The sequence below is a fragment of the Lissotriton helveticus genome, chromosome 7 (assembly GCF_964261635.1).
Source record: "Lissotriton helveticus chromosome 7, aLisHel1.1, whole genome shotgun sequence".
In the NCBI taxonomy this organism is placed as follows: Eukaryota; Metazoa; Chordata; class Amphibia; order Caudata; family Salamandridae; genus Lissotriton; species Lissotriton helveticus.
Genome location: NC_136068.1, coordinates 1,844,295,918 through 1,844,306,932, shown reverse-complemented (window position 1 = coordinate 1,844,306,932; position 11,015 = coordinate 1,844,295,918).

Sequence of the window (11,015 nt, the reverse complement as noted above, 5' to 3'; positions counted from 1 at the left end):
TTTATCAACAGAGGGGTATTCATGAAAGGAGAGGAGGTGTTGGTCAGGCGCGGGTGTGACTCCCAAGGACAGGGTCATGCAGACTTGTGCATGTGAGGGAGGGGGGCAGCCAGGGTGCGCGGAGGATGCTCGCAGGGTCAGGGGAGCGCGCTGGTGATCGATCGTGAACAGGGAGACCGTGGTACCTAAAATGGCTGCCGTGCATGTTGTACGTGGATGACAAGCTGGCGCAGATGATGTTCAGTTCGTAAACTAAAATTCCACAGTCCTCCCTTTTAACATGTCTCGCCAACTTGTCAATTCAGATCTATCCCCATAAAGCCACGTATTTCTACCTCATAGAGGGGACTCATGCGTTCATTTCTGAAGTCCAAAGTCTTTGGGCACATGCAGTTAGAAACAAGTGCACACAGAGATGGCAAGCATTGAATACCTAAGCAACACCCACATAGTATCACAACCGGTATCAATACAAAGGTAAACAACCTCCATCCCCAGTCCTTCAAAGTGTCCCAAAACCAGCTCCCAAACGACCATCCTTCTTGCTCTTGGTGAACCTCGGAGGAAAGTCTATGGAGGTGTTCAATTGCTTTATAGACTGAGGGTGAGTTATCTGGCACGTAGGTGCAACAGCTAGATCCGATGATGCGGCACGCTCCTCCACGGTCGGCTAGAACCACATCTAGAACAAGGCGGTTCTGAAGGGCCACGAGGCGGACCGCCTGAAGCTCAGCCGTGTTGTTAGCGAGGATGCCAGCTGTGATGTTGATGGTTGTTTCTACTGCCTGGGTCAAGTGTCGGATGGCACGACTGTTTGCCATTGGGCCCCATAGAGGAACAAGTCCCTTTACTGCATCCAGGAACTGTGCTCCAGTGGAGTTGGCTTGTCCAATGTCATTTGAGCGCCTCTGCCGGTGATGGTTAGCAGGGGCTACATACGTGGGAGGGAGAACGAAGGCGATGTAGCAAGTACCCCTCCAACCTTTCGGGAGCCAGGTGTAAGCTTTGGTGCCACAAAAAAAGTACATTTTCGGAGAAGCAACAAAGGAAGGGGGATCAGCTGAGTCCAATGTTCTGGTGACGTGGCAGGAGCTATGACCCACCAGCTGTGTTCCTTGGCCTTCGAGACACACAAGGCCTGTGACATTGATAACAGACAGGGCCACAGTCAGAGTGACGGCAGTTTGTTTCCGCAGGTAAGAGAAGGTGGGTCTAGCTGGATTGTGGAGCACTTGCATTTCGACTCGTTCTTTGGCAGGGATGTTCATAAGAAAGGCGGAACCAGAGGGCACAGGACAAAAGGGAGCAGATGTCCTTCCGGTTTTGTTCAGCCAGAACCCATAGTAGAAGTGTGACACTGTTTGGCCGGAAGTGGCGTTGTTCTTGTGGCTCTCTTGCATGAGGATCAACCAGGCAAGGCAGGAACCGTGAACTGAGAAAGGAGAAGGGATGAAGGGGATGGAGTGTCCAGTGCCATGCGGGAGCAACCCGCAGATCCAGCAGTTTGTGGCATTTGCAGCAAGGTTGTGTTGGTGCAACAGTTGCACGAAGGAATTGTTCCAGAACTCCTTACGCCTTTCTCGGAGCTGAGGTGACAGGGAGATCAGATCTTTCATAGGGGTCAGTTGTGCAGTGGGCAGCAATACCTGATGAGCGGGTGTGCTTTCCTCCAGGATCCAGAAGGAGGTCATGAGGAGGAGGCAAAAGAGGAAGACAATGAAGAAGGTGATTGTCTTTGATTTGTGCAAATTGTCAGTCTTTGGGTTTCTGTAGTGGGTATTTCCGGTTGCTTCCATCATCTTCTTGTCTGGCGCTTCCATCATCTTCTTATCTGGCGCTTCCATCACCTTCAAGGTGCTCGGTAATGGGCAGAACCACAGACTTCGTTTAGCTTCTCTCCGGGTGACCCTTGGTTGTGTTTAGGTCACGGTTCTGAGATTTAACTTAGTCCGTGATCTACTTAGCCGAAACTCCCTCCTTTCGACGCAGGAAATACCCTTCTCTGGATGGCACAGTGGGATCGGGGAATTTTGCAAGTTCGAGTGTCTCGTTATCAGGATAGCAGTTCAGTGATGGCCGGTCCTTATTCAGGAGCTCTTCTTGGTTGTCGAGGTTTTCGGTTGCGGCCAGGGCCGAGGAGATCTTCTTGCAGTGGTGCGCGTGCAGCCAGTGCCGCTTCCCCTCCACTCGAAGCGCCATCCGGGTGGTGATCAGTACTTGCCAGGGGCCCGTCCACCGGGGTTCCAGACTCTTGGCCCGTTGAAAATTCCGGACTAATACGTAGTCCCCTGGTTGGATGTCGTGGCCTGGGCCCCTGGAAGCATCGGGGATGGCCTGCTGCACCTGTTGATGAATGACAGACAACGTTTTAGTTAACTTGCACAAATAATCTGACAGCAAGACGTCGGGGACGTCGCGGATGGAGGTCGGTTTGGGGGCGGCCCAGAGGTTCATTGGTCGCCCAAACACAACCTCGTAGGGGGTCAAATGGTGTTTGGTGGGAGTGGAGCGCATCGATAGTAATGCCAGTGGGAGGGCATCTGGCCACTTAAGTCCTGTGGTGGCCACTATTTTTGACAGTTTCAGCTTCAATGTGGCATTATGTCGCTCCACCAAACCGGCGGATTGGGGGTGGAAGACCGCATGAAACCTCTGCTTCACCCCCAACCCCTTCAAGATTAGTTGGATAACCTCAGCTATGAAGTGGGGGCCATTGTCGCTCCATAAAATTCGACAAAGGCCATAGCGGGGGAAAAACTCTTTCAGTAGTACTTTGGCAGTAGTCATGGCAGTATTATCACGGGTTGGATAGGCCTCTACCCATTTGCTGAAGGCACATACAATGACTAGTACATACTTCAAGCCTTGGCATCTCTCTAGCTGGATGTAATCCATCTGGAGAACCTCAAAGGGGTGGTCGGGGATCCCAAACCCTCCCCGGGGCACCACAGTTCCTTTCCCGGGGTTGTGTTGCAAACAGATAAGGCACTGCTGGACCAGGCGTTTGGCTGAGTCGGGGATTTTGTCGTTGTGCCAGACTTTGGAAATGAGTTCGGTCATGGGGGCGGATCCTATGTGTGCGGGGGAATGTGCCATAGTCAGTATGGGTATCAGGTATGAGTCAGGCAGCAGCCATCTGTTTGCATCTTTTGTCCGCCAGCAGCCCTCGTCGTCCTTCAAACCCACCCGTGCCCACTCGGTCAGTTCGTAAGGGGTGCTGGCTGACTGGATGTCTCTAATCGTTTCCCTAGCGTCAGTCCATTTCTCTGCTTGTGACCTGGTCACATACATGCGCATCACCGTCCTATTTTCAGCTGTGGTTCGTGCAGTGATGTCGGCCAGTGCGTTCCCTTGTCCGACTAAGTCTGTCACCTTCTTGTGTGCCTGGCACTTGATTACTGCTAATCGTTTGGGGAGGAGAACGGCTTCAACCAAAGCAGAAACCCGATCTCCGTGAAGGATGGGTGTGCCGTGGGACGTCAGGAATCCCCTTTCCCTCCACAGGAGCCCAAAATGGTGAACCACCCAGAAGGCATACTGGCTGTCTGTGTATATGTTCGCTGTGGTTCCTGTCGCTATGATGCATGCTCGTGTGAGGGCTATTAGCTCTGCCGCCTGTGTGATGCGGGCTGTCTCGACTACTGTTCGGGCTGTCGTTACCGCATAGGCAGCTGAAGTGGTGCCATCTGGGAGTTTGATGCAGGAGCCGTCTACCCATAGCTCTCCATCAGGGTCTGTAAAAGCAGTGTCTCGGAGGTCAACTCTACTCCTAGTTTGTTCGTCCGTGAGAGTCACACAGTCGTGTATGGGAGGCACGTCGGGGTCATTTTCAGGCAGGGGCAACAGTGTGGCAGGATTCAAAGTCGTGCATCTCTTCAGTGTGATGTGGGGTGCAAGTAGCGTCAATTCGTACCCTGTCAGTCGTGCGCTAGTCAGGTGTTGGGTCTTGGTTTGGTTCAAAAGGGTGTCGACCGCATGGGGTACTAACACGGTGAGGGAGTTTGTAAGTACGATTCCCTCGCTCTGACGGATAGAGACAGCAGCGGCAGCTACTGCTCGAAGGCAGGCAGGCAAAGCTCTGGCTACGGAATCAAGAGTGGCAGAGAAGTAGGCACAAGGGCGCTGCTTAGGACCGATAGACTGAGTTAGGACAGACAATGCGCACCCCTCCCTTTCGTGAGTGAAGAGGGAGAAGGGCTTGGAGTAATCCGGTGTTCCCAGGACAGGTGCTGAACAAAGGGCATCTCGCAACTCCTTAAAGGATGCTTGACACTCAGGGGTCCAAGGGAGCGGGAAGGGGGCATCTTTGGCCAACAAGGCAAGTAGGGGTTTTATAGTGAGGCTGAAATTTGGTAACCATTGTCTGCAAAAAGAGGTAAGACCCACCAAAGAACGGACTTGCTTTTGTGTTTTTGGAATGGGGGTGTCTAGGATGGTTTGGATTCGATCGGGCGTAAGCTTCCTCCCTTCTTTGGACAGGAGATGGCCTAGGTATGTTACTTGTGGCTGGCAGAACTGCAATTTCTTCTTGGAGACTTTGTGGCCATTTTCTGCAAGAAAGTGTAGGAGTTGGACAGTGGCTGTGATTGCAAGTGGGGTGGTGTCGGCCGCCAAAAGGATATCATCAACATATTGGATCAACACCACTCCATCTGGTAGCTGGACAGCGTCCAGCTGTCTTTTGAGGGCCTGGCTGTAAATGCTGGGACTTTCAGTGTAGCCCTGGGGAGCTCTACAAAATCAGTACGAGCGGGATTTCAGGGTGAAGCCGAAAAGATAACGGCTGTCTGGGTGGATGGGGATAGAGAAAAATGCATTCTTAAGGTCAATAACAGTGAAGGTGGTGGCAGTGGACGGGATGAGGGTCAGAATGGTGGTGATGTCTGAGACTACAGGGTATTGGGGTACAACCACTTTGTTAACCTCTCCCAGGTCGATGATGAAGCGGTACGCTTTCTCATCTCCCTCGCCTTGCTTCTTAACAATGGGTAGGATAGGGCTGTTGCAGACATTGCTAACTACTTCTTCGACCACTCCTGCGTCTACCAGGGACTGGATGATCGCTACCAGTGCCTTCTCGTCCTCGGGCGATATCCGATACTGTGGGAGTTTCGGGAGCATAGCGTCTTGTCTTACAGTTATGTGTACAGGGTCAATCATCATCCGTCCCACATCAGAGTCATTTTTGGCCCATAGGTACGGGGGCAGGGTGTCGAGCAAGGACAGGTCACAGTCAGTTATGGAGTACATGTGTCGTGCTGGGCAGGATTTAGACATGCTCGGGTTGTCGTACAGGATGACTCGGACTCCATCTGGGGAACACCTGATGGTAGCTCGAAAATGCTTCAGTAAATCAATGCCCATAATGGCGTCAGGGGAGTTGGAGGAGAGCAAAAATGTTGTGTCAGTGGAGTTATTTTCTAGGTCAAAGGAGATAGGTACGGACAGGGGGTTAGTGGAGGGCGTCCCATCGAAACCTATCGATGTAATGTGTGAGCCAGACAAGGGTGCCCTTGGAATCAGTTGTTTCGATAACACACTACGTGTCGCCCCAGTGTCTACCAAAAAGGGAGACTTTGTACCCAACACCTTAGCAGTGACGTAAGGACCTTGCTGGTCAACACAGAGCTCGACTGGATCCCTCCCTTGTCCCTGGCAGTCCTATGCAAAGTCGGGGGTATTCTCATTGTCATATAATTGATACTGGTTCTGTCGGGGACGGTCAAATGTGTTCGATCTCCCTGGTCTGTCATTGTTGGTGTTATTTGTGTATCCTCGTCCCTGTCCCCTATTTCTCGGTCCACCCGCTACGTCCTTGTGGTCCTTATTTCTGTTCATTTCTAACAGAACCGGACACTGAGATTTCCAATGGCCAAATCCTTTGCAGAAGGCACACTGGTCCTCGCTAATGTCTCTCCGTCCGTTGTGGGGTGTTGGGGTGTGGTCTTTAGGAGGTGGATTTCTAGGGGCGGTTGATTGGTAGTTCCTCCTGTGGGGTTCTCGTCCGACCGCTACACCTTGTATCTGGGCTATCATCACCCTTTCCTTCAAATCTTTCTTCTTTCTCTCGGATGCCCTATCACTCTCATTCTTTTGATGTTCATAGTACTGAGCCATCTGAAGGATAGCTGCGGGTTTGGAGGCCCCTCAACTGCTCTCACTCGTCTGCAGCTTTTGGGAGACCTCTTGTGATAGACCCTTTACATCATTTTGCACAAACAGGTGTTGTCCGGTAGCGGTGGTCATGTCTTGGCCACTGTAGTCGGAGAACACTGTCTCGAATCGGGAGAAGTATTCCGATACATCTTCCTGGGGTTTCTGACGGCAAGCCGTGACTACCGACCAATCTACCTTTTTCTCTGGGATCAATGTCTTTAGCTTCTGAACTATTTTGTCTGGGAGTTCCAATATGTCTTTTTCTTGTTTCCTTCCGGGCTCTCGCTGTCTATCTAGCTCACTGAGTTGATTCCAGGTATGTCCGAACAGATCTGTGTGGTCGGCTTTCCGGATTTGCTTCCACACGTCAGCCGGCAGACATAACCCGAAAAACAAGTCAATGTCCGCTAAAGTCATTATCGTCGAACCCAAGGCTGTGCCTAATTCGGTATAAAATGCTTTCGGGTTCTTTCTTAAATCGGGCAGGGTTTGTCTAAAAGTTAAGATATCTTGTCGATCCCATGGTTGGTAAACCCAATTGTACACAACCCCCCCCCTTTGCATCTGCGTGGTTGATATCGTCGTTTGTTCCCTGACCTCGTGGTGGAACCCAGTAAGGAGCCGCCTCTCTGATAGGCATCATAGTGTTGGCTACTTCTAATGAGGACTCGGTCGTTTTAGGGGCTGTAACCTTGACGTCTGGTTTCTGTTCCGTGAGGTGGCGGAAGACCTCAAGCGTTTGCATGAAGAGGTCCGTCGCATCGCGTTCAGTCCCATCTCCCACATCGACCTTTCTATATAGTGTTGTCAGTTTAGTGGGACCCTTACTCTGATACCTATCCTCATATGCGTTCAGGGTGTGGTAGCTGAATCGTAAAATGAAATGCCGTCTGTGGCTACCGGCATGTGAATTATACATATTCATCGTGTATTCTTCACTCTCCTTCCGTTCTACTAGTGTCTTCACTATCTTGTCAATCCCATCCCGTTCATCTTTACCCAGTCTATTTGGTCTGGCTGGTGGTTGTTCGCTAGCCTCGGGATCATCTGGTGTCGTTACTAATGCGGCTGGTGCGGAGGCCGCGAGGGCTGGCGCACTAGCGCTAAGGTCATTCTCGTTTGCACTCAGGGCAGGCAGGTGCTGTTGGCAGGGGGCATATGGAGGGGGCATGTAGATGATCGGAGGGCATAACAGTAATTCATTGTTCGCCCGTTGTTTGGAGGGCAGCTCCGGGTAGAGCGTAGAGGGGGTCCTAACAGGACATTGGCCTGTCAACCCTGATTCTTGCTTTCGTATAGCTTCCCTTCTTTCTTTTATTTCTTCTTCTAGTTGCTTAGCGGCTAGGTGGGCTGCCTTTCGTAATTCTTTCCCTATTTTTGATTCTTCTCTTTTCTTTCGTTGCTCTGTTTCTTTGCGCCACATGCCGACACTATCGAGCATGGTGGGTGTTGCCTTATTTGTTTTAACAGCTGTTTCTAACGTTTTTATTTCATGGTTATCAAAGGAACCTATCAGTGGCCACTGACTTTCGGGGTCCTTCTTGGTATATTTATGCCATAACTTACTATAAGCTATAGCGACTAGTCCATGCTTAATGAACATATCCTTATTAGGGGTGCCTTCCAGTGGAGCTGGATGGTTCATCTCTAATAAGCGGTCCGGGCTAAACAGGCTACCAATCAGTGGGGAGAAGATAGGCATGACGGGTTACAACGGGGACAAAGGTCTGCACTACCTATCTTATCACGGCGTGCAAAGACTAGACAGAATATTTCTATTCTCCGTTGTTTGCAGGCGGTGAATACCTCAAAAGAACCAATACCGAACACTCAATGTATGGTTAATCAAACAATCAGTGGGGAGAATAAGTAGGCACGACGGGTTACAACGGGGACAAAAGTCTGCGTTACCTACTTTTTCTCTACCTGCAAAGAGAGACCCTGTTCTTCCCTGTTTGCAGACAGAGAATCTCCAGACAACAATCCGCGAACAACAGTTCGGGAAAACAATCAATCAGTGGGGGAGGAAGATAGGCACGACGGATTACAACGGGGACAAAAGTCTGCGTTACCTATCCTTCACTGCTTGCAAAGAGAGAGCCTGTTGTTTCTCCGTTTGCAGACGGTGAATCTCCAAAAGAACCAACAAAAGAGTAATACTAGTATTATCCAAATCAAACAATCATTTCTCAATTTGTTGCGTTTACATGACCTTACCCGGACCGCATGGACAGTTTCCTGTCTTCCGAATCCAGCGCCCGATCGTCCTCTATTCTTCGTGATGTTCGCGGCACTCCTGATGGTTCCCAGTCAGGACCGTAGATCACTCGAGAGAGGTCTGTTCGGAACTAGTGAAGTTCGGATGATCAGCTGTCAGATGAGGGTCTATCGGACATGAGCTCTCCCGATCGTTGCAGTCGTTCACTCTGTCGTCGGGACCTCTCCCACTGGATCCACGTGTCGCTGATGGGCCCCACACTTGGGACGCCAATTGTAGAAAACGGTAGGGCTGATGGCCTGTTTCAAGATTGCCCGGCGCTAACCGCCTCTATACCACTCTAGTTACCAAACAAAGAGGCAGGCACTGGAGACTGGAAGGCAGGAAACAGAAGTTTTTATTCCGACGGAGCAGAACACATCAGATCAGACAACAAGGTATCGTCTCGAGGTGCTCTAACAAGTTCTCTGAGGCCTGGCCTCTTATACCCTGGTTTATGACATGTGAGCATTCTTTATTGCAGGAAAAACTCTTTGAACTATGAAAAGACATCCCCGGAATCCTTGTTTCAGACCCACCCCCACACATATCTACAGTAGAGGTCTTCACCCCTCATACAATAGGAGGGGGGTTATCACGCAGCTGAGTGTTCCGCCGATTCTTTAGGGTGTGTGCGCCTGATCGTATCCCATGGGGTGGGGAGGCCATGATCAATAGTGGTTCCTTTGAAGAGGAGCGACTCCATACAATAGGGGGCAATAAACTGTATCTCCCGGCTAGATGATGGCCTGGGACCCGTGCGGACAATCGGGCTCAGAGGAAGGGGTCATCAAAGAAGAGGTATTCATGAAAGGAATGGTCTGTGTGGACAATCGAGCGCGGAGGGAGAGTTTATCAACAGAGGGGTATTCATGAAAGGAGAGGAGGTGTTGGTCAGGCGCGGGTGTGACTCCCAAGGACAGGGTCATGCGGACTTGTGCATGTGAGGGAGGGGGGCAGCCAGGGTGCGCGGAGGATGCTCGCAGGGTCAGGGGAGCGCGCTGGTGATCGATCGTGAACAGGGAGACCGTGGTACCTAAAATGGCTGCCGTGCATGTTGTACGTGGATGACAAGCTGGCGCAGATGATGTTCAGTTCGTAAACTAAAATTCCACAGCCGCTAGAGCATAGAGAGCAGTCATCGAACATCACAAAGCAGCGGCCGATACCCTAGAGGTCCGGTAAAATACAGGATACATGTCTCTGCAACACAGGATGGAGTCAGGATATAATTATTTTCGTTTTTTAGAAAAGAACAAAAAGAGAAACAAACAAACAAAGCTCAAGGCAGAAAGCATTGCAGACAAAGTCGTGCTCCGACGGGGGGACCCTCAATACAGGATAAATGACCAGGTAAATGATGGAAATGGCCGGGGGAGGAGTCAGTGGGGAAGTCAGAGAATCAGGAAAAAGATTAGATTCTTCCAGGAATGTCGGATCAGGGAGATAGAGAAATGTCCGGATTTTCTTCAAACGGGGGTGTACAGATGTTCCCTCGATAAGCGTTCCATTGACCCCAGATTCTATTCCACGCCCTAGGTTTGCCCCTAGCCAAATACACAGTCTTCTCTCTAAACATACACCAGTCCATATTCTCCTTCCATACTGACACGTGGGGGGCCGTCGGGAACCCCACAGCTGTGCAATGTCCCTCTTTGCGAACATGTTCCCAAGGGCCGCCCACCGGGCCTGAGCAATGTTGTAATCATTCGGCTCCCACACATTCAACAAACAGCTCCGAGCCTCAGGCAGAAGAGCGACCCCGGTGACACACTCCATTACTGCATGCACACGAGTCCAATATGCAGCCACGTCCCGGCATTCCCAAATGATGTGAAGGAAAGTAGCACTCAAACCACACCCGCGCTTGCACAACCCATCCGAGGAGAAGCCCATGGCAACCAAACGAGGACCAGTGACATACACCCGATAAAGAATTTTAAGTTGGATGAGACGAAGACGGGCGGGAATGGCGACCTCTTTCGGGGAAGACAGTGCTGACTGCCAGTCTTCGTCATCCAGCTCTAACCTGTCTCCAGCCCAGGCCTCCCTGAGACGCACAAGGAGATCTGCCCGAATGTTGATTAACTTCTTCTATATTAACGAAATCGTACTATCGGGCAGGTGACCATCGAGTATACAGTCCTCAAGTGGAGAGGACTCTGGAACATTAGTGCCGGCAGCGAAGACCGACGTCAAGGCATGGCGGATCTCCGCATACCTGAAAAACTCTCTATCATTCAACTCATACTCCTTCTGAAGCACCTCAAAGGTCTTAACCGCGCCTTTCACCCCAAGGTCACCCACTCTGCTTATACCGATCATATCCCACTTCTCAAAACCTTTCGTTGTCCAGAGGCATCCCAGTCTTTCCGATGCATACAAAGGGGTCGCTCGTGTTAATCGATCGTTCCATCCCATGGCCGCATTCACATCCTTCCACACACGCACAGCAATCTTGGTGGGCCCAGTCAGATTCCTCCCCGCTGCTCGAGAGTAGAGCGCCCTGTTGTAGTCACCGCCCGGCAGCTGATGCTTGTCCATCTCGAAAGCCGGATTTAGGCTGGGTGCATACATTGCGTGATTTTTTGCGGACAACTGG